Genomic DNA, 25,653 nt, shown 5'->3' with positions numbered 1-25,653 from the left:
CTTCTAGACCATTTCATTCCATCAGAGGCTGCTGTGTGTGGAACCAGGTAATGCCCTCTGTGGCCTGTAAAAGGCCCAAGAGATAAGATGGGGGGAAATAAAGTCATCAGACAATCAAGAAATAAAAAGAATGGGAGAAGGATGAAATGTATATATATGGTAGGAGTAAGAGAGGTAAAAGAGATGAGAAGGAAAGGGAAGAGTAAAAGTGGTAAATGTAATAAGCAGTTCAATAATTTAACTTAGCCTATAATACTTGGTCTTTCAATTTTCAAACATCACTATAATACATATAAAATATCTTTTAGTTCGCTGAATACTTTAAATTAATTTTAATCATAATCACATTAGTTTATACCTTTATATAGGTTCTAGTTAAACATTATAAGTATGCATCTATATGTACTACATCATGCTTATTTCCAAAGGTTTAGTTTTCAAAAAACTTTAGTTTTCAATCATCACCATATAAAAGCAATTTTCATTGCCAAAAAATATGCTCATTGAAAAAAGTTAGAAAGTACAAAAAGCAAAGAGAAGAAAATGAACTTGAGTCAAAATCAATTCCACATTAAATTTCTATTGATATATTTGTCAATGATGGTGTGGTTACACTGCGTGAGCAGCGTGAAGTCCCCTGGTGGGCGTCCCCTCCTGCCAGTCGACTGTGAACACCATGTTCACAGGAGGCATTGATGTTCTCCTGACACCACACCATGTAGTTGCTGACCATCACGAAGATGGGCGCGGGATGGCGGGCGTGGAAGCAGTCCAGGGCTTTCTGGAAGTAGGCACAGTCACCCACCACTCCTTTCCAAATCTTCGGAATCACCTCTATGTAATCCCCGCAGCGCACGTGGATCCCAAAGAAAATGCGGAAGTGGTGGCCAGCGGGGCCCAGGCAGAGATCCAGCAGGGGAACTTGCGCGTGGTCTCGGTCATGCGTGTGCAGGTTGAACTACTGGCAGATCTGCTCCCGGAGGTGGTGGAAGAAGGTCCAGGAGCAAGGGTAGCCGGACAGCTTAAGCCACGGCTGCGGCAGGTGCTCGTTCTCTGCCGGCATCCAGTCATGCAGCCACAGCTCCTGCCACGAAGTCCGGTTGTCCACCTCTGGCACCAGCACGGGCAGGCTGGTGCGGAACACGGGCGCCAGCACCCTGTGCATGGCAGGCAAGACGAAGGCCTGGCGCCCATTGAGCTGGGCCAGCACCAGCAGCGTGGCGTACTGGCCCATTTCGTTCCCAAGGCGGCCGCTGGGAAGGATGGTCCAGATGCCCGACGGGGAGGCACAGGGCCCAGCCCTGACAACAGAGGAGTTGGGTTGCGAGCAGTTGATGCCCGACGGAGCTCGCGAGCACGTGTGACACTGGGCCAGAAGCTGGAGGCCCCGGTTCAAGATGCCTTTGAAAGAAGTTGCAGTTGGAAGAAGAGGAAGGTGAAAAGGCAGAGAAGGCCAAAGGCTAGACACAAGCTCTGGAAGCTGGTGACCCACGTAGATGCGTCGATGTGTCCGGGTGCAGTGGAGATGCCCGAAGAGGAATGTCCAGAGGCTCGCAGGGCCAGGATTCTCAGAGGAGGCAAGAGTTGGTGGTGGGGGTGAAGGAGACCCCTCGGGGTGGAGGGTGCAGAAGGTCTGGATTACCTAGTCCCCCGAAGGTCGAGAGTACGCTCACAGGCGCTCCCCGAGGTTGGCGGCCCCACGGTGCACTGCGCACGGGAGCACGGCCAGGAGCCCCGCCACCTGCCCCGCCCGGGTTAGGGGAGGGGAGAAAAGGTAAGGGGCGCGGCTCCTAGGGAATCCCGCCTCCCCCACCTCCGCCGGTCCCGACCCGACGGCACCCTCGCAGTCCCCTGCAAGGGTAGCAGCCTCGTTCCATTTCCACCCCCCCCAATTCCGCCCACCGCGCCTCCAATTCGCTCTTCGGAACTCGGCCTGGGCCGCCTGTCGGCTGCAGGGCTGGCGCATCCTTCTTGGGACTTAATATCGGGGCGGGCTCCTGCGTCTGCACCCGGGGGCTGGAAGGCGCGCCCACCTCGTGGCTCGGTTTACCTACACCCCCGAAGCCCCAGCTGCATCTCCGGTGCCAGCTAGCTCCAAGCTCAGCCCGGGTGAAAACCGGTTTTCGGAATCATGTTATTTTAATGGTTTATAGTCTGCTTTTTTTCCCCACAGAAAATTTTGTTTCTTCTACCTCAGCAAATATATATGTTAAAAATATTTGTCTCCACTTAAATTTAATATTATAAAATTTGATTTATAGAACACATAAAGATTATTTTTGTGTGTGCCACACCTGGAGATGCTCAGGGCTTGCTTCTGGCTCTGTACTCAGGGATCACTCTTTGAAGGGCTTGGGGCACCATATGGGGTGTCAGGGATGGCCACATGCAAGGTCAAATGCCTTAACCTACTGTACTATTGTTCTGGCCCCAACACACATAAAACTCTTTGTGAATTTTTCTACCTTATTTTTACTTTGTTATTACATTTATAAAATTTCATATAATGCAGTTTCTAGTATAAGTAATTTTGGGGGAAAGAATAAAAATAATTATATAAATGTCCATTTCTATGAGAGCCAAAGCTAAAAACTAATAAAGTACATACTAAAGTTCTATGATAAACTGTGCTGAAAGAGAACAAAATATGATGATTACTTTATATAATAATTATATTTTATATCAATAATAATATTAATTATTATTACTCCTCAGCATGTAACATGTGTATGAAGGAAATTATATTTTCTGCTTAAAATACTGCATCATAATTTGAGTATTTCTTTTTTTAATGCAGAGTATGGATTGACAAAACAAGCATTTGCATCTATTCAGCAGAGTATGGATTGACAAAACAAGCATTTGCATCTATTCAGTTTATTACAATAGGGGAAAACTACAACTTAATTGTGAAATGATTAGCTACCTTATTGATTTTTAGAAACTCTTATGCTGCAGTAGTTCTACAGAAGAACTGGTGGTGTTTCAGATCCCCAGTTATTTGATACTAGTAACTACAGCTAGTAGAGGAGAGATACTATGTAGAGAAGTGTGGATTGTACTTGGAGAAGGATATCTAACTCAATGTCACAGACTAATTCAGCATTTTAAAAAAATGATTTGTGTTTTCCAAAGTGATTATCTTAGCTGGTTTTCTACCATATAATCCAAAGCCTTTTGTTAGCAATAAATCCACAAAAATCCATAAAACCAAGAGTGTTTTATGCTATTATTATCAAACATGATTTGCTCTTTCTACTAATGACATTCTACTTTTAGTATAGGACCACACAGCTATTTGTGATTCCTTACAACTAGAGGAACTCACAATTCAAACTTAACATAAAGAAAGTGGGAATAGGTTATAAACAAAAAAGTATGTTCCATGGTTAAATATTCAAGCAATGTAAGTTCGTGTTTCCCTTTGTAATGATTTACAAATGACAGTGATAACAATCTCAAATAGAGAATTCAGTTAGCAACCTTTGCAATTATGTTTTAACTTTATTGGGGTTGATTAAATTCAAGCTGTGATCTTTCATAAAAACTCATGGAGGGTCCAGATGGCCCAACAATACCTCCTTTTGTGAAAGGAAATAACTCGAAGATTTTTGTCTAATTAAAGTATTTGTGCTGGTGAGACCTGAGTGAATTGTTATTCCTTTAAAAGGAGTCTGTATTACAAATAATCTTTACAAGACACTAATTATGAAGAAATAGAGTTTTGCTTTCACTGTCTCAGTTTCAGGTCTATGTCTAGAAACAGAGTGTGAGCTGGACGTTTTGAAGCTAGATTCTTGATACCATCTTTAGGATTTCAGTCTGAAAATACAATTCTGGAAAATCAACAGAATAAATCTCTGTGGAACAAAATGCCAGGAAGGTCAGTATTACTTTTCTATCATTGCAGTCCTATGCTCACAATTACTTTCACTCTTGTCAAAATATTTTCTATGGTAACAGCCAAGACATAATTAGCACCTTCTCTTCAAGTTAAAAATATCATTGGTGGCCATAAGACAAATTTGGAGGATGTCAGTACTCAGCAAATGGTATATTATTATTTTTTTGGGGGTGGGGGAGGTGGTTGGGTGTGCCCAACTCCTGACTCTGCTCTCAGGAATTACTCCCAGCAGTGGTGCTCAGGGGACTATATGGGATGCTCAAAACGAAACCCTGGTTAGATGCATGCAACCCCTACCCCTGTACTATCAATGGTTTGGGTCCATGATTTGCCTACTAGTGAGACATCCCATTTTATCCTGACTTTCCTTCTTCCTGTAGTTCCAAATATGAACTCTGAGAAAAAGAGAAATCCAGGCAGGAGATAGGGCTTAGAAGGGGGGTGCAAGCTGGGAAATGAACTGTGAAATTCAGTGGGAAAATTAGAAACAATCTTTCACCACTTTGGTTGGTTCACAATTTACTTTTATTGTTCTCCAACTTTGTTGTGTATTTTGTTGGTAACCAAGGTGATAATTCTGAGGTGTTTGTCTTGAATCAGAAGGTAAAAAGTATCCCTCAGTTTTGTCATGAACATAAAGGTTGTTTGGGTCTCCTCTGGTCTTGGATAAGGTTACAAAAGCTAGAGAAGTTATGATCAGAGATTTCCAGCAGGGGGTGTAGGTGCTTCTAGAGGGTAAGTTCTTTTGAAGTCAAATCCATCAAGTACTGGAGTGTTGTGTTCTACCAATGGTAGAAGTTGGAATTAACTTTTTGATTAATCTCTCTTTATTGTAAAAGATCATGTATATTAAGGTTGTATTGATATGTAAAAATTAGAAATTTGTGGATGACTACATTCAAAACCTAAAATGTCTGGCTGAAATTTTGTTCTGCTCATATTTTAAAAGATGAAAATGAAGAACAGTGTCAGGTGATTGAATTTACCAGTACAGCATCACAAGTACTTCAAATTTTTATTTTAGATAGGAAGATAAGAAGAACACTTGTGGGGCTGGAGTGATAGGGCGTTTGCCTTGCTCGCGGCCCACCCAGGTTCGATTCCCAGGATCCCATATAGTCTTCTGAGCACCGCCAGGGCTAATTCCTGAAAGCATGAGCCAGGACCCCTGTGCATCGCCAGGTATGACCCAAAAAGCAAAAAAAAAAAAAAAAAAAAAAAAAAAAAAGAAAAAAACCCACTTTGTTTGAAAGGGCTTAATAATATTTACTCTATTTCTCCTTCTCACTCTGTGTGTGTGAATAAATTACTGTTTTCACACAATGTCTTCTTTTGATTATGAAAATGGGTATTTAAAACTCCTTCTCTGAAAACATGAATTGATTGATTTTATAATGTGCTATCCTTTCCCTCTTTTGTGATTTTATATTCTGTTCTTTATTTACTTCTGTTTGTAGACATCTCAACATTTACATAGTAACTTGACTTACAATTCCTATTTTCAAATTTTTATTTGTGCAGAAGGTATGTTTCATTTTTGAAAAGAGCAAGTAACAATAGAAACATAAAAAGTTCATTAACTTATTTGTAGTGACAGCAGTTTTAGACTACTAGTACTTTTTTTTTTTCCTTTTTGGGCCACACCCGGCAATGCTCAGGGGTTACTCCTGGCTTTGCACTGAGGAATCACTCCTGGCAGTGCTCGGGAGACCATATGGGATGCTGGGAATCGAACCTGGGTGGGCCGCATGCAAAGCAAAAGCCCTACCTGCTGTGTTATTGCTCCAGCCCCTAGACTATTAGTACTCTTAAGGAACAAAGTCCTGGAGTTATAGACTTCCTAAACAAAGAATGATGATGTAGGACTAAAAATAAGGTTGACAATGAAAATTATCCATTCAAAATTTACTATAAAAAACATTTATGGAGTTTTCATTAGAAGAAAATGTATATTTTCCCCCTCCAGTATCACCCCATTTAAAAGGAAAGGGCAATACAGGTACTCAAAGGTTATCATGTTTGCACCTTTATCTACTTTCAGCATTTGGTTCTTGTCCAGAGTGAGCATTTCCAACTATCATTTTCATAGTGATCCCTCCTCTATCCTAACTGTACTGCAAACCATAATGCCCAAAAGGGGGGGGGGGGGAGGAGAAGGACGAGGAGGAGGAGGGGAGAGAGAGAGAGAGAGAGAGAGAGAGAGAGAGAGAGAGAGAGAGAGAGAGAGAGACTGGAGACTGCTACACTGGCTGGAAGGTGGTAGTGGGAGGAAACCAAGGCCATTGGTCATGGGAAATGTACACTGGTGAAGGGAAGGGTGTTGGAACATTGTATAACTAAAACCCAATCATGAACAAATTTATAATTGTGTATTTCACTACAATTCAACTAAAAAAATTTTTTTAAAGGAAAGAGCAATTCAACTCCTTCATGTTTCCTTTAGAACCGATTTAGGGTCTTCAAGCCCATGTTCTGCCCTTGCCACTTATCTTTGTTTCTTTGCTTTTTCTTTCTTAAACACATTTCTCCCTTTTCTCTCCTCTTACATCTTTTATTTATTTTTAAATTTTGAGTCACCCCAGCGGTGCTCAGGAAACCAAATGGGATGTCGAGGATGGAACCCTGGTTGGCTGTTTGCAAGGCAAATGCCATACCAGCTGCACTATTGCTCCAGCCCCTCCTCTCACATTTTCAAAGCAAGTTTCATTTAGTAAAAACAACCTTGCTTCACTAAAAAATGAAATAAAATAACAAAATTCATGTTTTGGCATTGGTTCACGTTGATAATGATAATGGTTGTAATAATTTTTATTTAGGAAGTAATTTTAAAGCATTAGGATTAATTCTCCGTAAGTATTTAACATCACTTTTATGATTTTGAGTTAGCTTTATATATTTTACATCATTCTTAGTGATACCCCACACTAAATCCTTCATTTTCTTCTCCCTTTCCTCCCTTCTGTATTTACTGTCGTTGCAAGTTTCCCTTAACATCCTTTCCTGACTATGATTTCATAATTGAAATAAAGAAGTACCTACAGACCTTATTTAACCTATTTGGTACCACAAGGGAATGATCTAAGTAAGGAATTTTAATTGGGCCTTTTTAAAACTAGAGTAAGAAACAGAAATTAAGAATGTCTCTTTTATTAAGTTTACCTTTGGGAAATATGGAAAGTAGAAGGGCAGGGGAGTGGATGAAACAAACAACAGAACTTCTGGGGGAATATTGTGACAGATTTACTGACAAGTATTTTCTAACAAATTTTAACCAAAAGGCAGTTTTTGTTTTTCCCACTGACAGACCGTAAACGTATTCAAGGATTGCAGTAGCTGTATCATTATAACGAAAAAGCAGCCCGGGCTAATTTCAGTACCTTATGTAATGTAAGAAATAAAGATCAATTTGAATTTATTTCAAAGACTTTTTATATGTCAACCATACTGATGATAAATTTCTAGGCAGAAAACAAACATTTCTTCAGAGAGAAATTCTCCCCTGAATTATATCTTATCTCTTTACTTTTTATTTACAATTAGACTAGATTTGTGCTTTTGCACTTTTTAAATTTCCGTCTGTTTGCAAACTATTTTAAGATCTCGGTACAAGACAGATTCTGATGACCTTGGGAAAGTCACAAGACCTCCTTTTTCGAGTGAGGAAAGTAAAGTGCTCCAGTTTTTCTCTTTCTCCACCATTCTATGGCCAGTGACCAAATGAGATACACAAGGAAAGCCCAGCTTCCCCCACTATGGTCACATTTACCTAGGTTTAAATATCGATTTTTGAGGCGGGATTAAAAAAAAAAAGTCAGATGGACAATGGTTTCTAAAACTTAGGCCGGTGGTGGGGCAAGATGGGGACTTTGGGCACACCTAAAATCTGTCCTAGATCTTGGCATCTCTTTCAGCTTCCCTAAAAACCAGTGACCTACGCATTCTGCGCCCTGTGCGTAGTGATCGATTCTTCGGCACCCCACGGAGTTTTGCTCTCAGGGTGGGTATGGCACCATGTCCCGGGCGGATGAGGTCTCCAGTTGCCGAGCGATCCGGTGCAGACACCGGGCGCACACCCAGGCGTACGCGCGCGAGCCTGCCCCCGCCCCGCGAACCAGCCCGGCTGCAGATCTCGGTTGCAGAGCTGGGTTTCCTTTATGCTCAGAGAACCGAGGGGGCATAGATCGAGAATCATGCCGTACCGTGCAAGGTTTTGCAACGGCTAACGCAGGATCAGGTTCCTTTGCAGGACCGCGGTTTGCTCGCCGAGACGGCCAGAAACCGGAACAGAAGGAAGGGAGAGCGCCGGGAAGGTTCTGGGACGACGGAGCAGCTCAGTTTCCGCGCAGTGTGTGTGCAGCTTCTACGGCGTTGGAGGATGGGACGCCGGAGGGAAGAATACGGCGAAGGGGGGAAAGCTGAGGAAAAATACTCTCGCCTATGGGTAAAAGGGAAAAGGTGAGAAGGAATGGAGTAGGACGGGGAGCCAATGGGTGGGAGAGGCGGAGGAAGAAGGGGGAGGGGTGGAAGCCAATGGGAGCTGGAACGCGCGCGAGGACGCGGCCCCGCGCGCTCTCTCTCTCTCTCTCTCTCCCTCCCTCCCTCCGCCTCCCGCGCTCGCGCCTTCCCAGGCTCCCGGGAGACGAGGGCAGGGGCGGGGCCGAGCCGGGCGCGCGGCGCGGGAGGCGTCGCGAGGTGAGGGCGGCGGGGGCGGGTGGGGAGGGCGGCGCGGGCGCGCGCACGCGCTCGCGCTCGCGCTCGCGCGCGCCCCGTCGAGGTTGCGCCGCCGCTCCGCCCCCTGGCCGGGTGTGTGGTTGCGCGCGCGCGCGCGTGTGCGTTCCGGCGCTGCGCGCTGGGAGAGATGCTGAGGTAAAGTTCGGGAGAGAGGGAGAGAGAGAGAGAGAGCGAGAGAGAGAGAGAGAGATCCGTCAGCGCGAGGGAGCCTGAGTGGCCGCCATTACTGAGCCCGGCGCGGCGGCGGCGGGCGCCGGGGAAGGGGGGGAGGGACGGGGCTGTCGCTGGTGGAGGGAGGGAGGGCTCCCCGGCAGTCGGAGCCGGAGGGCTGAGGGTTTCGGGGTGTGTGTGTGTGCCGGAGAGGGCGGGGGGAGGTGGCTGAAGGGACGCGGCGCTCGGTGAGCGCGCCGGGAAGAGAGGCGAGCAGAGAGTGGAGGAGGAGGAGGAGGAGGCGGCGGCGGCGGGAGCGCTCCCCAGGAATGTCGCTGCCGCCGCCACCGCCGGCGCTGCTGCCGTTGATGAGGAGACGGAGGAGACCGACGGTGTTAGGTAGGACCTTGCGACCCCGGCGCCTCCGGCCTGCCGGCTCGCCCCATCCCCGCCCGCCCGCCGCGCCGCGCCGCGCCGCGCCGGGCCGGGGACCCTCCGGCCGCTGGGTCGCCGCCGCCGGTTGTAACCAGTTCAAGGGGCTGGGGCCCCGCGGCCGCCGAAGAGAGCTGGCGCCGCGCGCGGGGCTTGCAGGCCAGGCGAGCGGGGAGCGGCTGCGGGGAGGGAGGGGACGAGGCTGGGGGGCGGTCGGCGTGAAGGGCAGAGGGGCCGGGGGAGGAGGGGGCGCCTGCCCACAGGTGACGGGCCGGGGCGGCGGGGGCTGGCCGAGGAGGCCCCAGGTCCCGGCCGCTCGGCTCGGAGGGACGGGGCCGCTGCCGGCCGGGGGCTGCGGGTAACGAGTTCCACCTGGAACGGGGGAGCTGGGGGTCGGCGCGCATTCGTGGAAGCACGTTCTCGGACGCAAAGTTAGTCGCCTTTCTGAGGCGGTGAGGGAGGGTCGGCGCTCGGCCCTTTCGCTTTTGCCGTTCTGGTCCCGGGTCCCCCGCCCCCCACCACTCCCCACTCCGCCCCGGGGGCTCGTCCCCAAGGTTCCCATCCGCTGGAGCTCGGGGGGTGGGGTGGGGGGGAGGCGGTGAGAAGTTGGCGCTGCACCGCCCCGAGTTTGCCCGGGCGCCTGCGGGCCGGGTTCGGGCTTGGAGGCCGAGTTTTCGTTGGAATGGTCTCTAGATGAGTGCTCGGGGTCCACTCCGGTGCAAGTATGGGGTGGGGAAGCGCGCGTGAACGCGCGCGCAACACACACACACACACTCGCGCAACACACACACGCACGCACACACACACACACTCTCATACTCACACTCCTATTCCCCACATTATTAGAAATGCAGGCGAAGTGGGGCCGACCGAGAGGTGAGATCGAGACAAGCAGTGAGATCGCCTGAAAGTTGTAGGGGACACGCTTGCACTCCCGCCGCATCTCCCAGATCTGGTGTTTGCCCCCCTGCGTAGGAAATGGGAATTTAAGTGTTTTCAGTCTGTCCCAGAATAGTCGTCCAGATGGTATGTGCGCGGTTTTAAAGTTTAGCTTCCCAACGGCAATTCGCTTGTTCTTTTGTAGTAGGTTAGCACGATGTCATTTTTGAAAACGTTCAGGGGCAATATAGGGCAAGACATCGCTGTATTTGTGCTCTCCTTTGCTTACTTGCGTTGTCTTCTACAGGTGTTGGGGGTGGGGTTGTGGTTTGCTGGCTCCACTTCAATATTTAAAGCGAGTATTGAATTGAAACTGTATATTAGATAGGATTGGTACTCTCTAGGTAATTCTCTAAGCCTCCATTTAAAGCGATTCTTAAAAATAAATTTAATCTATACGGAACTATTCATCAAAATACTTGGCTAAATAAGGTGATATTATTAAAATGCCTGGAGAGGTTTACTGTAAGTTCCGGTTTGACTTTAGTATAAAACTGTACTTTACTATTTTTACTCACACTGAACATATCCATAATATACTGGACAATTTCCAGCTTTACACTTTGCTCCCATTTAAAATTACCTTCTCGTTTTTTTACCCAGTTATCTTCATATTTATTATATTTGTAGTAGAGCCGAGAAGAGGAAATGTAGATGACCAAAAAGTTGGGTAGGCCTCGGAACACTTTATGACTAAACATAGAGTGTTGTTAGGCTGGGTTGTCTATGCATTTTACTTTCAAGAAATAATGTTATTGGTATGATTGACTTAGAGTAGAAATCAGAAAGATAACAAGTGACTGGGGTCAGAGACATAGAGGTTTGATCTCCAGCATCCCATCATAGCAGGTTTGATCTCCAGCAACCTTGAGCATGGCTGGCTCTCCCTCTTCCCCCTGCCTCTCCCCCCCCCCAAAAAAAAACCCCAAAAAACTGACAATGTATTGAGTGGTCATGTCGAGGCTGCATTTTAAAAACCAGGTCATATCTTTTATTTTACCATTTCTTGTAAATTAAAAGACTTTCGGAGAACGGAATAGACCCATGATGTAAGAAGTGTCACAAAATTCTGATCTTAGTCTTTTGAGGCACTTTCGTCATTGAAAAGAAATGTATTGCAAAACTGATCTCATAACTCAGTTACATGATTTTTTTCCTAAGTTTTTTGTTTGTTTTAGTGGGATGATGGCCATGCCAGGTTGTACTTAGGGACTATCCCTGGCTCTGTGTTCTGGAGACCCTGAAGTGCTGGAATCTAACCCTGGCCTCCCACATGCTCAGCCTGGTTGTGTACCCAAATTTTTCAAACCATATTCCTTCCCTTTCTTTGTTAGGCAAACTTAGTTTACAACTATTTTGGAGAAAATTAGTTACCGTGACCTTGAACTTTTTTTTTTAAAGAAAATTAAAATGTACAAATATCAGGATTGAAGCTTTAAGATTTTCATCTTAAATATCAAATATTGTAATAGCAATAGAAGAAGGTTAAATTTTCACAGTTTCAGTCTCCATTGTAGCATTTGAAAAATTACTGGGGTTTAAGATTTTTTTTTTTTTAGATTTGCACACCAAGAAAGTATATAGATACAGATTCAAAAAGTGTTGCAGTGTCTGATATCGTAATATGTATGTTTCAAAAAGATGCTTGTAAAATACTACAGTGTACCAAGTAAATTTGATTTTTAGAAGAACTGTTGGTTTTTAAAAGAACAAAATGAGTGCTGGAGAGATAGTACAGGGGTTAAGGGTTTTTTTGGGGGGTGAAGGGGAGGGCATGCAACTGACCCAGGTTTGATTTCTGTCACTACATACAGTTCTCTGAGTACTAAAGTGATCCCTGAGCACTGTTGGATGTGGCCCAAAAGCTAGGAATAAGAAAAATATCGTAAAGTATTCTTTAATAAGAAACAAAGCTTCTGTTTGTTTAAGTGGTTGTTGGTCCTTCTGTCAAACTGGGAAAACCATATAGAAGTTAAAATTAGTTCAGGTTTTTAAGTATTATACTGGTTTTCAAACCTTTTCTTGGCCATTGGTGGATTTCTCCTGGATGTTGTCAGTCTTCCTCTGATAACCCATCCTTCAAAACTAGGGCAACTTGTGTTAATGTTATATATATTGTTCTTATTATAAGAGTTATTTGCCTTTTTAAAAAGCCTCAAGAGTTGTACTAATTTAGATTACCTTTAATTTAACATTTACTTTTTCTGGCCTTGGTACAAGAAATTGGAGGAGGCATATCTCAAACTTTAGTTGGAAAAGTGGTACCATTAAAGGATTAAATAGTTAGAAATACAAAGAGATACATGATAAGAGAACATCTACTTCTGTAGGAACATCTTTAGAAATCCTTTCCAGAAGAAGGGATATTTATAGTAAAGAAGCTGTAAAGAAGTAACTGAAAAGAAGCGTGATCTTCACTATATTTTGGAGGTTAACTCTGTCATACCTTAGATATGTAAGCATGTAAAATAAGCTTAATTATATTTGACCATGTCTGTGTGTTTTACTATGCAGGACTCTTATTTACCAAAATATGCATAACTGTAATTAAATATGATTAACATGAATCACTTGTTTGGATTCTCAAACTTATCATGAAAAGTTACTGGTAAAAGTGAATTTTTCAAGTGTCATCTTAGAGTTACGCTGTTTTATTATCCCCAACTAATATTTGATTCAATATTTAGTCACTGAGTGATACAAAGTAGTATTCTTCCCTTAAAAGAGCTTATAGCTCAGAGAGTTGAGTAGTTTAGGATAGCTGAATGCAGTTCAAATTGAGTAGAAGAGACAAATGCAAGGCAGTATAGGGCCAGTGAGATAGCTCAAATAGTAAGAACTGCTTGATGTTCTGAGTTGGATTCCTAGTACCACTTGCCCCCTGGGCACTTCTGGGCATAGCACTTGTGGCCACTGCACTCTGCTGCGGTGGTCTTTGTAAAAAATAAGTTAAATTTAAAAGAATAAAAAGTCATTGTCCTCCCATTGTTCATCGATTTGCTTGAGTGGTGGGCCCAGTAACGTCTCCATCATGAGACTTGTTACTGTGTTTGGCATATTGAATACATCACAGGTAGCTTGCCAGGCTTTGCCCTGCAGGCGAGATACTCTCTGTAGCTTGCCCGACTCTCCGAGAGGGGCAGAAGAATCAAACTTGGGTCGGCCATGTTGGCTGCATGCAAGGCAAATGTCCTAACCCGCTGTGCTATCGCTCCAGCCCAAAAAGTCACTGTAAAGGAGTTAATTTAGGGGAGATATAATTTGAAAGTTGCTTAAGATTAGGCTAAATGAGAAAAAAAGTCATTTAGGTAATGACAGTGTGGAACAAAAGCACAGTGAAGTTCAGGATAAATTGGCAGGTGAGGAAATATAGATAAAAAGGGAGTTATAGAGATAGCTTAAAGAGGATTGCATGGGAAACTCAGGTTTGAGTCCTTGCATAGCATGTTATTCTAAGTCCAGCTCGGAGTGAGTACCCTGAACAGCAAGCTGTGCAACCTGAAAGTCAAAAAGTCTGTTGTGTACCTTCTGAGCCAAACTGAAGGACTTGGGAAAAGTATTAATGCACAGGTAATAATGTGAGGAAATTGCTATATATTCTGCTTAATTGTATTTGACATTGTGAGACATCCTTGGAAAAACTTTTATCTTGACTTGATATGATATGCTTTGTTCATTTTCATCTTGTTGACCAGGTACTCCTTTTGGCTCAGATTTTTTGTCTTTCTTACTATACTTGACCTTTTCTGAGCTAAGACAATACTATTTTTTACTGACTTTTGAGAGAATTAGTGAGAAATTAACGTTCTCATAGTCTGAGGAATTGAAAGATCCAAATTTTTACTCTTTGTTAATTGTGTAATTCCTTAATGTTTCTCTAAAGGATATTAAGTAAAGTTGGTGGGAGTATAGCTTCTTGATAAGCACATTACTTGCATGCTTGCGAACTTAAGGTTGATCTCAGGCATACCTAACTAGCACCCCTTTCCTCCTGCAAGAAAAAAATAAATCAGGTGGTCTCAAATAGTTTTGTATAGTTTGTCTTTGGATATAAGTCTTTACCTGAAACTTATGTGAAACCCTTATCTGTTGCTGAAATGTTAGTTTCTCATCATGAAACATTGACTCATTTCTTCTCTTTTTATATGAAACAGCCAATCACCAAGCTCTCTTTGTCTTGGTGTATTCTTTCTGTTCTGTAATAGTTCATATGCTTTTAAAATTCCTCTTGTATTTGTTCATCTTCTGGACTTTTTGCCCTCTCAAATCCGGTTTTGTGTTCCACTTCCAACTTGGCTTTTTAAAAAACATATTACAAGACCTAACTTCTGTTTGCCTTAAAAGATCTAGTAATAGCTTCAGAAATAAATCTTTACTTTGCAATATGACAACTATACTCAAGCACTTTAATCACACCTCTTAATGACTTTTTAAAAATTCAAGTTCAGTCTGTTTTTCCAAGTTCTCGCAAATGAAATTTTAAATTTCTTGTATGGCTCTGTAGATTATAGCCTCAGAGCCAAATATGGCCCCATTGCTTGCTTTTGTATAATGCCTTTTTTAAGTTTAGAAATGAGTGATAAAACCAAAGTATTTTGTGATGCTAAAAATTAAAAGAAATTCATATTTTAGTGTTCATAAGCATAAACTTTGTCATTCATTAGGTATCTGTGTTTCCCTTTGTGCTATGATGGCAGAATTGAATAGTTATAGTAGATACTGTATGGAACATAGAGCCTGAAATGTTAGTCTGGCCTTTTATGAGAAAATTTCTAAGCCTTGGGACCAGAGAGATAGTACAGTGGGCAGTGCCAGTTTTGATCCCTGGCACCCCATAAGCCCCACTGAGCATCACCAGGAATGTTGAGAACCTCTGATGTGGCCCAAAAGAAAAAAGAAAAAAAATTTTCCCTAAACCATGATAGAGTCCAACTTTGCAACATTCTTTCATTTATTTAAATCTGTGCAGTATATTATAGGATATTTCTGGTGTGAGGAATGTCTGACCCACAGAGAAATTAAAAACCCTGTAGTCCATGATGGAACAGACACAGATGATTTTACTCAGTTACTAGGTCCCCATCTACCTGTATTTTGTTACCCATGAGTAAGTATCCAATTGACATGTTGCAGAAAAAATGTCCCCACCTAAAGGTAGCACTTTGCCTTTATCTCCAAGCTTTTTAAAAATGGTGGACTAGTGCTTTTCCACACCCATCCCTTCATTTTCAGTAATGCCAGGGATAAAACCCAGGACCTCACATGTTGAGGCATATGTGTACTCTTAACACTAAGTAACATACATCCCAGTATTTACATTGTCATTTTTGTTCCTTTGTTTTGTTTGGGGGGGAAGAGGGCACATCCCATAATGCTCAAACCTTACTCCCGTCTCTGTGCTCAGGGATCACTCCTGGCAGGCTCAGGGGACCATATGGGATGCCAGGGATAGAGGGGATTGAACTCAAGTTAGCCGTGTAGAAGGGAAGTGCTCTATCTACTGTACTATTGCTCCAGCAAATGTTTTGGTGGTTCTGGGATCCTTGTACATACTGCAAGTGCTCTGGTAATGAGCTATACTCCCAGTCTCCTTTTTTGTCTATACTCTTTTCCATAGTTCTTGTTTAAGTTAACAGTCCCATCATTAAGAAAATTGTTCAGCTTTACCATAGTTGTATGATGAAATGCTTGTATAATGAAAGTGACAAGAAGGGACCCAGACTCTAGCAAGGAGATGAGAATATTATAGCACTGGCTTATTGGATATAACCTTTGCACCCTCAAAGCCTGGGACATAAAGCTTAAGCGGATAGCAAATAAGCACAGTAAATACTTTTGAGTTTGTTTACATGGGTTGATATAAATATGAGGTGACCTTTGGTTCTTCTGTTTTAGCCATGGAATAAGGAAGTGAACTCAGGAAAATTTAGAATAACTTTCACATAAAGACCTCTCAAGAGACAACATGCTGTTAGAGGAAAATGCATTAATTAATTGCCTAAGTAATTAATTTGGGTTTGTACTTTATAGGGAATTTATTTTCCTGAGCAACGATTGCTTGAAATAGGAAAAGATAAAATTGGGTAAAACAGAATTATCTTTGCTTGAGTAATACTCAGTGAATTTGTAGAGAATTACCTGCTTGGATTCTTCTACTTTTGTTGACATTTTAGGTTTAGAGTTAGTCTCATAGTTAGTCTTAATGAACAGACTAGTGGTTCTGAATTTTTTTTCTTTTAGATTATTCTGCCTTACTAGATTTTATGTGACTAATAGTATATATATTTTTTGTTACTTGTGACTACAGTGGCAATTTCAAGATTTCTTAATGGTATAGGAATGGAGACTGGAGATTGATTTGTGTAGTCACCAGTTATTTTGAGGTCCTTCTCACCATGTCAGGTCCTGTTTGGGTATAGGGTATAAGGTAAAAACAAACCAAGAAAGCCCTTAAAAAAAAAAACAAAAAACTCTGTACTTACAGTTTAGTCCTTTGTCCCTCTAGTATATGATTCCAGAGCATTTAGGATTCTAGACTAATATTATCTAAATATTAGACTATAGACTAATATTATCTAAATATTATCTAAATATTATTTATATTTTATAGATGGTTGAAATTTTATATAGATATTTATCTAGTCACTTGATTATAGTCTTGTCTGAAGAGTCTGTCTCTCTGTCAGCACTGTCCTCCTGTTGTTCATTGATTTGCTCGAGCAGGCACCAGTAACTTGTCCATTGTGAGACTTGATCCTGGTTTTGGCATATTGAATACGCCACAGGGAGCTTGCCAGGCTCTGCTGTGGGGGTGGAATACTCTCGGTAGCTTGCCGGGCTCTCTGAGAGGGGCAGAGGAATCAAACCCAGGTTGGCCGTGTGCAAGGCAAATGCCCTACCCACTGTGCTATCGCTCCAGCCCATCTGAAGAGTTATTTATAGAAATTATGACCTTTTTTTGTATATCTTTTCATCTTAAACTGTGTGCTTATGTATTAGAAATTTTGATCAAAGGATTCATAAATTAAGTAACTATTACATGAGAGCTTCTGTTCTAGGCTCTTGGAATAAAAATTTGTGCCTTTCTCGTTCTTTTATTAAACCTGAAGAGGGATGGGAAAGGGGTAGAGTTAATAGCAGATGGCTAAATATTTGCAAAGTAAGAACATAAAGAGGTAGTAAAGGAACACAGTTTGAGAAATATAGGGACAATAAATGTAGCATATTGAGAAACAAGTCCCTGCTCAGTGCACCTAGAGTCTGAGCATGGAGCGAATAGAAGGAAAGTCGGTCATAAATTCAGTGCTGGAGAAAGCAGATTTTCTGGTATTTAAAAAGACTTGACTTTGGAGCTAAAACAATCGTGCAGAAGGTAGGGAGGGCACTTGACATGCATATGGCCGACACAGGTTCAATCCCCAGTATTCTGTATGTTCCCTCTGCAGTATGCAGAGCCAGGAGTAAGGCCTGACCCCTGTTGGATGTGGCCTGAAAGCCACAACATATAAAAAATAAAATAACTTGACTTTTACTTTTCTAAGTCATTGGAGTTTTGAGCGGAAAGAAGAACAAAAAGGTCTGACTTAAGTTTCAAGGAATGCTGTATAGTCTGATGTGAATAGATGGGGAATGTGAACAAGAGTCACGAATGAAATCAGAAAAATTAGAAGGCTTTGGAATATTTTAGGGCTGGAAATGTGATGGTGGATGGGATCAGAGTTAAACCAGAAGAAGTAAATGGTGATTAAATTTGGATGTATATTTAAGAGATGGCCAATAGGAACAGTATTCCTGGTACAGTATTAATTTTGTGGCGCTGAAGATCAAATCCAAAGCTTCAGGTATACATGGCAAGTACTTTATTGCTAGGCTATATTTCAGCCTTATATTTTTAATGTGACTTAGAAAGGCCAGAGAGATAGCTCAATGGGCATTGTAGCTCTGTCCTCCCGTTGTTCGATTTGCTCGAGCGGGCACCAATAACGTTTCCATTGTGAGACTTTTTACAGTTTTTGGCATATCGAATATATCACAGGGAGTTTGCCAGGCTCTGCCGTGTGGAAGGGATACTCTCAGTAGCTTGCTGGGCTCTCTGAGAAGGATGGAGAAATTGAACCCGGGTTGGCTGTGTGCAAGGCAAACGCCCTACCCACTGTGCTATCGCTCCAGCCCAAATATTTTTAATGATGCCATTTTATTAGTGAATGCAATTGTTTTGTGACAAGTTGCAAAAAAAAGTTAAAATCTAACTCCATTAAAAGCAGATTATATTTAAAATCTTAGACGCAAAATAAATCATACCACATATTATCAAAAACAGCACTAATGTTTAAGAACGTGAAAATTGTGAGGCCAGAGAGAGAGAGAACTGTGGGCAGGCTGCTTGCCTTGTATGCTCTCGACCAAGGTTCAATCCACTTTGCCCTATGTGTTCCCCCCAAGTATTGCCAGGAATGATCCCTGAGTAAGAGCCAGACTTATATAAGTCCTGAGCAGTGCTGAGTGTGGTCCATCAACAACAACAAAAAAAATGCGAATCACTGTACTAATTTAATCTTAAATCTTTGAAGTAGTTATTATTACTTTCGGTTTATTCATGGAAGAAACAAAGTATGATCCTGAATGCTAAGAGAAGAGAATGAGAGTTGTTCGTCGTTGATTGCCTTGAGCAGGCCCCAGTAACGTCTCCTTTGTCCTAGCCCTGAGATTTTTTTAAAAAAATGCCATATTAAAAGCTCTTCCAGGGTTAGGAGAATGAGACCCATCATTGTTACTGGTATTTGGCATTTTGGGTACACCATGGGGAGTTTGCCAGACTCTGCCGTGTGGGCAGGTTACATTCAGTAGCCTGCCATTTTGTCCAAAGTGGGAATGAGATAATAAGGTATCACACAGCCGCAAATGCGGCCACATGCTTCTGGGAGCTGGGTTTTATAGTCTCTGGGTCTTGGCCGTTGATGGGATTACACGGCACCAGGGGGCCAGTTGGTGGGTGTGACCCCTGCCTACTGGAAGATGGAGGATCTGGGTGGAGGATGCTCAGCCCCGATCCGAGCAGGCTTGGAGATCTCAGTCCCGGGACCCGCATGCCTTTGTTCCTCTGCCGGTACCTTCATGCATGTGGAGAGTAGTCTCAGCATGGTGGTGGCTGGTTCTGGAGGTCTTCGGGTGCCAGAGCCCTGGTCGGGGGGTGGGGGAGGGAAACTCAACCCGCTCCCCTCCAAGGGGCCCTGGCGAGGACAGCCAGGCACGGGGGTAGGAGACTCTGCGTTGTTCTCTTCTGGGAGCTGGAATATTAAACATAAAAAACTGTGCAATAGCAAACATTTCTGTTAGACATTTTTAAAAGAAAATTTCAGATTAACACCTTGTGACATATTGGCAATTAGTTGATCATTGTCAGTACAGAAAGCAAAGTACAGTTCTGAGTACAGTAGAATAAGTACCTTGGTTAATTGAATGAAGTTTTGACCTGCATGTTGGAGACCAATTCTGTGTAAGCTATCCAGATAGCTCCAGTTCTCTTTAGATACAACAATGTGTTATAGCCAGACTCATGAGATCTTCTCTGAGGTGGCAGTATCTTATTCACGTTAACGAAATGACAAAATCTTTTGCAGGCGGAGTGAAGACATTTTTCTTTAAGCATAGGGTTTGTCTAACCTTTTAAAAATCTAAATATTTTCTTAAACAGAAGTTTCTGCATTAAATAAACCTGTAAATCAGAAAAAGAAGGTACTACTTGATGAGAAATGGGATAGAGCAACTATTTGCCTAACATCTTTCTTTCTCATGTTGGGAAAAAAATTAATTTTCCCATGGAATATAAGATGTGATGTGACCTATGTGATGACATAGGACCTAGAGCTGACTTCAAAGTACCAGAACTTACATTATTAGAAAGAAGAATGGGATGTTCTTTTTCTTTGTGTCTTATTAGCAGAAGGGTGGGATATATTTCTTTGTGTCTTGTTAGCAGTTTACTGTGAATTTATTGTGCAAATCATAAATGTCACGCAAAGCTACCTTACTATTTTTTTGGGGGGGGGTCTCACCTACAGGACTGGTATCCAAGAAGCACAAGGGATTGAATCTGTGGCTCTCACATGTAAAGCTCAACCCCTTGAGCCATGTCCCTAGCCCAAAGCTACCTTATTTACCTTAATCATTATTCAGATTACCACTGTCAAATTAAGATGCGTTGAAGCCTCAGTATTATGTATGAACTCAATGAAGTAGATGTCATTTCTCTGTTACATAAAAGGCCTGCTAGTTTTCAGTGACTAGTGAAAGGGTGAAGACTTCACCTTCTCATCTTAATTCCCTGTCTTGGAAATGGTTAATGCATTTTGTGATGGTGTTTTTATTTCTACTTATGCTTTTTTATTGTAAATTATTTACAGTGTAGCCAGGATTTTTTAGGTTTGTAGCACAAGAGAGCAGAACCCTCAGATGTGTTTGGTCATGACCAATAAAATGTTGTACTTACCGTTCGGTTTGTAATGGGAAATTTTCAGCAATATTCAGATTCATACAGTCTCTTTTTGTTACTTATTTTTAAATTTTCTGCTTTGGGGCCATACCTGGCCAAGCACAGGGTTTACATTTGGATCTGCACTTAGGAATCACCTCTGGCGAGGATTTATTTATTTATTTTTTTTTAAAAAAAAACTTACTATGTCTAAAACTGGAAAATAGGAAAGTCTTTCACATTTTAGGGTTGCTCTTTGGTTTTCAGGACAGATGTTTAATAAAGAGTTTAATCAAGAAGTACACATAGCTCTAGTGTTTGCCCTTTAACGTAAAAATTCCCCAATGCAATCAGTTTTCCTTTGATATATTTTAAAGTATCTTTTATGTAGGTTTTTTTTTTATAAGAAAGGTTAAACTTGAGTTCTGTGGTGTTATTTTTTTCACTAGTTATGGGGATCATTGTCATATTTTTATAAACCATTTTTTAAAAATTTCTGTGTCTGACTGTTATCCATAATTCACGTTTATTTTCAGTAAATATTCATGAATAGTCCACCTCTTTTGTGCAGTTTAAGAGTATTAAGTTTAGGGATGTAAATATTCAGGTTATAATCAGATTATGATTTTTGGAAACTTCTTGCTCCTAAAGAGTTAATAGGATTGGGTATGATTACCCTAATCTCTTTTTATTGGTGCCATATAACTATTTGTAAGTCTCAAGTCTAATCACATCATTTTCATTAATCTTCAGCTTTCTTGATCCCAAGAATCAAATTAAGAAACAGAATAGAACTACTACTGACTCCCCAAAGAGAATGAATGTGATTCCCAGATGTCTTATGTGAAGTGAGAATAGAAGCAGCCTCCCCTCTACCCACCTTGGTTACACAGGGGAGTGATGCAGGAGTGGACCTCACATATCACCACCCCGAAGAGGCAGTCTTCAAACTGCACCTGCGTTTTACTTGTTCTGTTTGCTAGAAAAATGATCTGTGCCTCCAGATTTTCCGGGTAGCAGTGGAACCTAGGCTGGAGCAAGGGATTGACTGCTCTTTGCAGGAAAGGAAATGTGCCCAAGAAGAGATCTCAGAGAATGTATTCAGGTGTTTGACTGTGATTAGACAATATACTGCAGTATTTTGTCAGACCAGTGGTAGGCTTGGTTTTCCGAGCGAATGGCCAGCATAGGTGCCCTACAGAAGCCCCTATGACCGAGGAAGAAACTTATAGTGTGGGTGCCCTATGGAAGCCCTCACCCTGTGAATGACCCATGGGAGGGAACTTTCTTTCTGGTAAGCTGTGGGACTAGAACATTTTGTGACCAACATTGAGCAGCCCAGAGGGAACAGGTGAACCCTGAATTCTGCTAATGCTGATCTCCTACCATAGTGATTTTCCAAGCAGGTGGCTGTTAACACAGCTTTTAGTTAATTTCTCCCTCCATATCTCATAAGATCCACATCTTGGCCTCTTAGATTGGCCTTCACTCTGGCAGCCTAACTACACAATCCACATTAGACCATTGGTCTGTTTGTTAGTCCCTATCAACATTTTCCCAAAACCCACAAAAGTAGTGGTGAGTGCAAGGAACAGTAGAACCCTAATCAAAGAGTAGCAGCAAGTAAAGACCAAAGAGTGCATTTCCTGAATCAGTGCAAGAGGCCCACATAGTTACACAGGAACAACAATCAGAATGAAATTATCTTTGACCACACCCTACCAAGTTCCCCCTGAGTCCTCCTTGTCAGTGGATGAGGGTTATAATACCAATAGTGTATTTGAAAGAATCACCTCCAGATTACCACAGGAACCATGGGGAGACTGCACGGAACCTACCATGGGAAGTGAACAAATTAGGAGCTCTCAAACCTCAACAAGGAATATCTACATGTATAATATGTCTGGGAGGAAATGGTGAGAATGTTTAATGAACTCAAACAGTGCAATGGGCACACAATAAAATGCAGGAGGATATGAGAACAGGAAAGAGAAAACCACAAGCAGTAATGTCAGAATTGAAAAACTTGATATGTGAAATTAAAAACTCAATGGAAGGCCTTAATAGAGTAACAGCAACTGAAGACAGAATCAGTGAATGCAGATGAAATGCAGAAAACCTCCAGGCAACAACAGAACATAAAAAAGATGTCAAAATACTTGAATGACAGACAAAAGAACTTTGGGTTAAAGTTAAGAGGAACAATATAAGAATCATACGCAGGACAGGAAGGCAACCCCAGTGAGGAAGTAACAGTTAAAGACGACATTGGTGAAAAGTTCCCAGAGCTGGAGAATGCAGGCATGCAGCTCCTGGAATTCTGAAGGATACCAGCTAAAGGAGACCCAAATAAAAGATTCCAAGACATATCCTAATAGAAATGATGAAAACTATATAGAGATAAAATACTGAAAACAGCATGATCAGAAGGAAGTTATACAGAGAAATGGCCCTAAGATTTACATTAGACCTATGAAAACAAGACCCTCCAGACCTGAGGTCATTGGTGGTATATAGTTAAAAAAATTCATTGAGATGAAGGCCTCACCAAGAAAACTATCCAGCCAGACTCTCATTCAAATTTGAAGGAGTGATGCACAACTTCATGAATAGGCAGCAGCTTTGGAACTTAATAGACTCAAAACCAATTTTGTAAGAACTAAAGTGCTTCTTTAATGCAAGACAAACCCCACAAATGCACCAAACTTCTACCGAAAGATGACACAAAACTCCATGACAATCTCAGCGTCAGTGGTCTAAACTTATCAAGAGACGGTGTGGCAAAATGGATTAGGAAATTGAATCCAACATTCTGTTGCCTATGGGAAACACATTTGAATAGCTAGAGCAAACACAGACTCAAATCCAAAGATTGTAAAACAATTCTTCAAGTAAACAACTAACAACTCCTTTAGAAAGGCTGGGCTGGCCATACTAGTATCACATGACATAGCTTTAAGACTGAAAAATGTTTTAAAAGACCACCATGAAGGTCATTTCTTAGTAATAAAGGGATATGTACCTTAGGAAGAAATCACACCCCTAAACATATGTCCACCAAGTGAGGGATCAATAAATAATTTATAACAGCTTCTCATAGACTTCAAGGAGAACATGATAGCAACACAATGGCAGCTGTAGACTTCGACACCACTCTCTCAGCTCTTGACAGAAAAAACTCAGCAAGAAAATACTGGCTTTAAAGGAAGAAATGGAAGAGAGCAGATCAGTAGATATGATATGTACAGCACTTTTCTTTCCCCCAAAACCGAATGCACCATCTTCTCCAGTGCACACGGGACATTCTCCAAGATAGACCACATGCTGCGACACGGAACAGTTCTCCACACGAAAGAGAGTCAAATAGCTGGAAATTAAACCTCACTACTGAACCACCAATGGGTTAGAGAGGAAATCAAAAGATTCTTGGAAACAAGAATGAGAACAGCTTGTAGGACAGAGCAAAATCAGTATAAAGAGGAAAATTTTATGTTCTCCAAGCTTTCATCAGGAAGGAAGAAAGGTCCCACACAACTAACTTGACTTCACAGCTTAAGATCTTGGAAAATGACCAGCTAAAGGAACCCAGAACAGGCAGGAGGAAGGAAATAATGTAACTTGGAGCAGAAATTAATGAACAGGAATCCCCAAAAGCAATCCAAAAGATCAATGAAAGCAAGAGTTGTGTTTTGGAAAAAAGAAACTTGATCAATAAACCACTAGCAGGACTCTACAAAGAAGGAGAGATTAAAGCCTAATAACCTAATCAGAAATGAAAGGGTGGATATCACAACAGAAAGCACAGAAGTTCAAATGATCGTCAGAAATTGCTTTGAGAATCTTTATGCCATGGAACAAAAGAATCTAGAATAAATAGATAAATTCTTGGATTCCTATAACTTTCCATAGCCTCCCAAGGCTTAACTACGAAGATGTGGAACAGACCTATTGGAATCGAAAGTCTTCCAAAAACAAAAGTCTAGGCCTAGATGGATTCACTACTGAATTCATACAAACCTTTAAAGAGGACCTACTGCCAGTCCTTTTCAAGCTTTTCCAGGAAATTAAAGAAACTGAAACACTTCCAGTTTATATGCAGCAAACATCGTGGATATCAAAAGCAGAGACACCTAGAGAGAGAGGAGAGAGTGTGTTACAGGCTGGTATCTCTGGCGAATGCAGAGGCAAAGATTATCAGCAAAGTATAAGCAAATAGAATCAACAGCTAATCAAAAAGAGCATAGATCATGACTAAGTAGGATTCATCCCTAGAATGCAAGGATGGTTTAACAGATGCAAGTCATCAACATAATACACCATATCACTGTCACTGTCCTCCCATTGTTCATTGATTTGCTCGAGCGGGCCCAGTAACGTCTCCATTGGAGACTTTGTTGTTACTGTGTTTGGCATATCGAATACATCACAGGTAGCTTGCCAGGCTCTGCTGTGCGGGCGAAATACTCTCGGTAGCTTGCCGGGCTCTCCGAGAGGGGCGGAGGAATTGAACTTGGGTCGGCCATGTTGGCTGCATGCAAGGCAAACGCCCTACCGCTGTGCTATTGTTACAGCCTACACAGTATCAATAAAAGAAAAATATAAAACGATATGATCATATCAGTAGATGGAGAGAAAACTTTTCACAAGATCCAGCGCCCATTCATAATTAAAAACTATAAAATGAGAGTGGATCAGAATTTCACGGAGTCAGAGATGGACTTCTTTCCCTCATCTCCTGGTACTTCCGGAAGCTGTGGCAGTGATGCCCACAAACCACCACTGGCCCCATGTAAGCTCTTTCACCAGCCATGATCCAGAATGTAGAAGTCATCCAAGCTCAGTTAACAAAGAAGTCAACACAGAAGACTTAACCTGTATCAACAACTTGGTAATCTTTTTTTTTTTTCTTTTTGGGTCACACCCGGGGTTTCTCCAGGTTGTGCACTCAGAAATTACTCCTGGTGGTGTTCTGGGGACCATATGGGATGCTGAGAATTGAACCTGGGTAGGCCACCTGCAAGGCAAA

The 25,653-nt window shown here is 42.2% G+C and overlaps 1 protein-coding gene and 1 pseudogene across 3 annotated transcripts in view; one reads left to right on the top strand and one right to left on the bottom strand.

Moving 5' to 3' along the window:
- Positions 1-560: 560 nt before the first annotated feature.
- On the bottom strand, positions 561-1,966 carry LOC130041629 (galactoside alpha-(1,2)-fucosyltransferase 1-like; annotated as a pseudogene).
- A 6,743-nt stretch (positions 1,967-8,709) lies between these two features.
- ARHGAP5 (Rho GTPase activating protein 5) overlaps positions 8,710-25,653 on the top strand; it is a 97,582-nt gene continuing 80,638 nt past the window's right edge. Inside the window, exon 1 of one of the 3 annotated variants that reach the window (XM_056134376.1) lies at positions 8,710-8,770. The gene's annotated coding sequence lies outside the window, so the exon portion shown is untranslated. Of the gene's footprint in view, positions 8,771-8,935; positions 9,185-25,653 lie in introns of those variants that run through there. The other 2 variants (XM_056134377.1, XM_056134375.1) reach the window with 2 other exon arrangements.

Source organism: Sorex fumeus, unplaced genomic scaffold (assembly GCF_029834395.1).
Source record: "Sorex fumeus unplaced genomic scaffold, SorFum_2.1 ptg000098l, whole genome shotgun sequence".
In the NCBI taxonomy this organism is placed as follows: domain Eukaryota; kingdom Metazoa; phylum Chordata; class Mammalia; order Eulipotyphla; family Soricidae; genus Sorex; species Sorex fumeus.
This window is presented reverse-complemented; position numbering and strand designations above follow the sequence as displayed.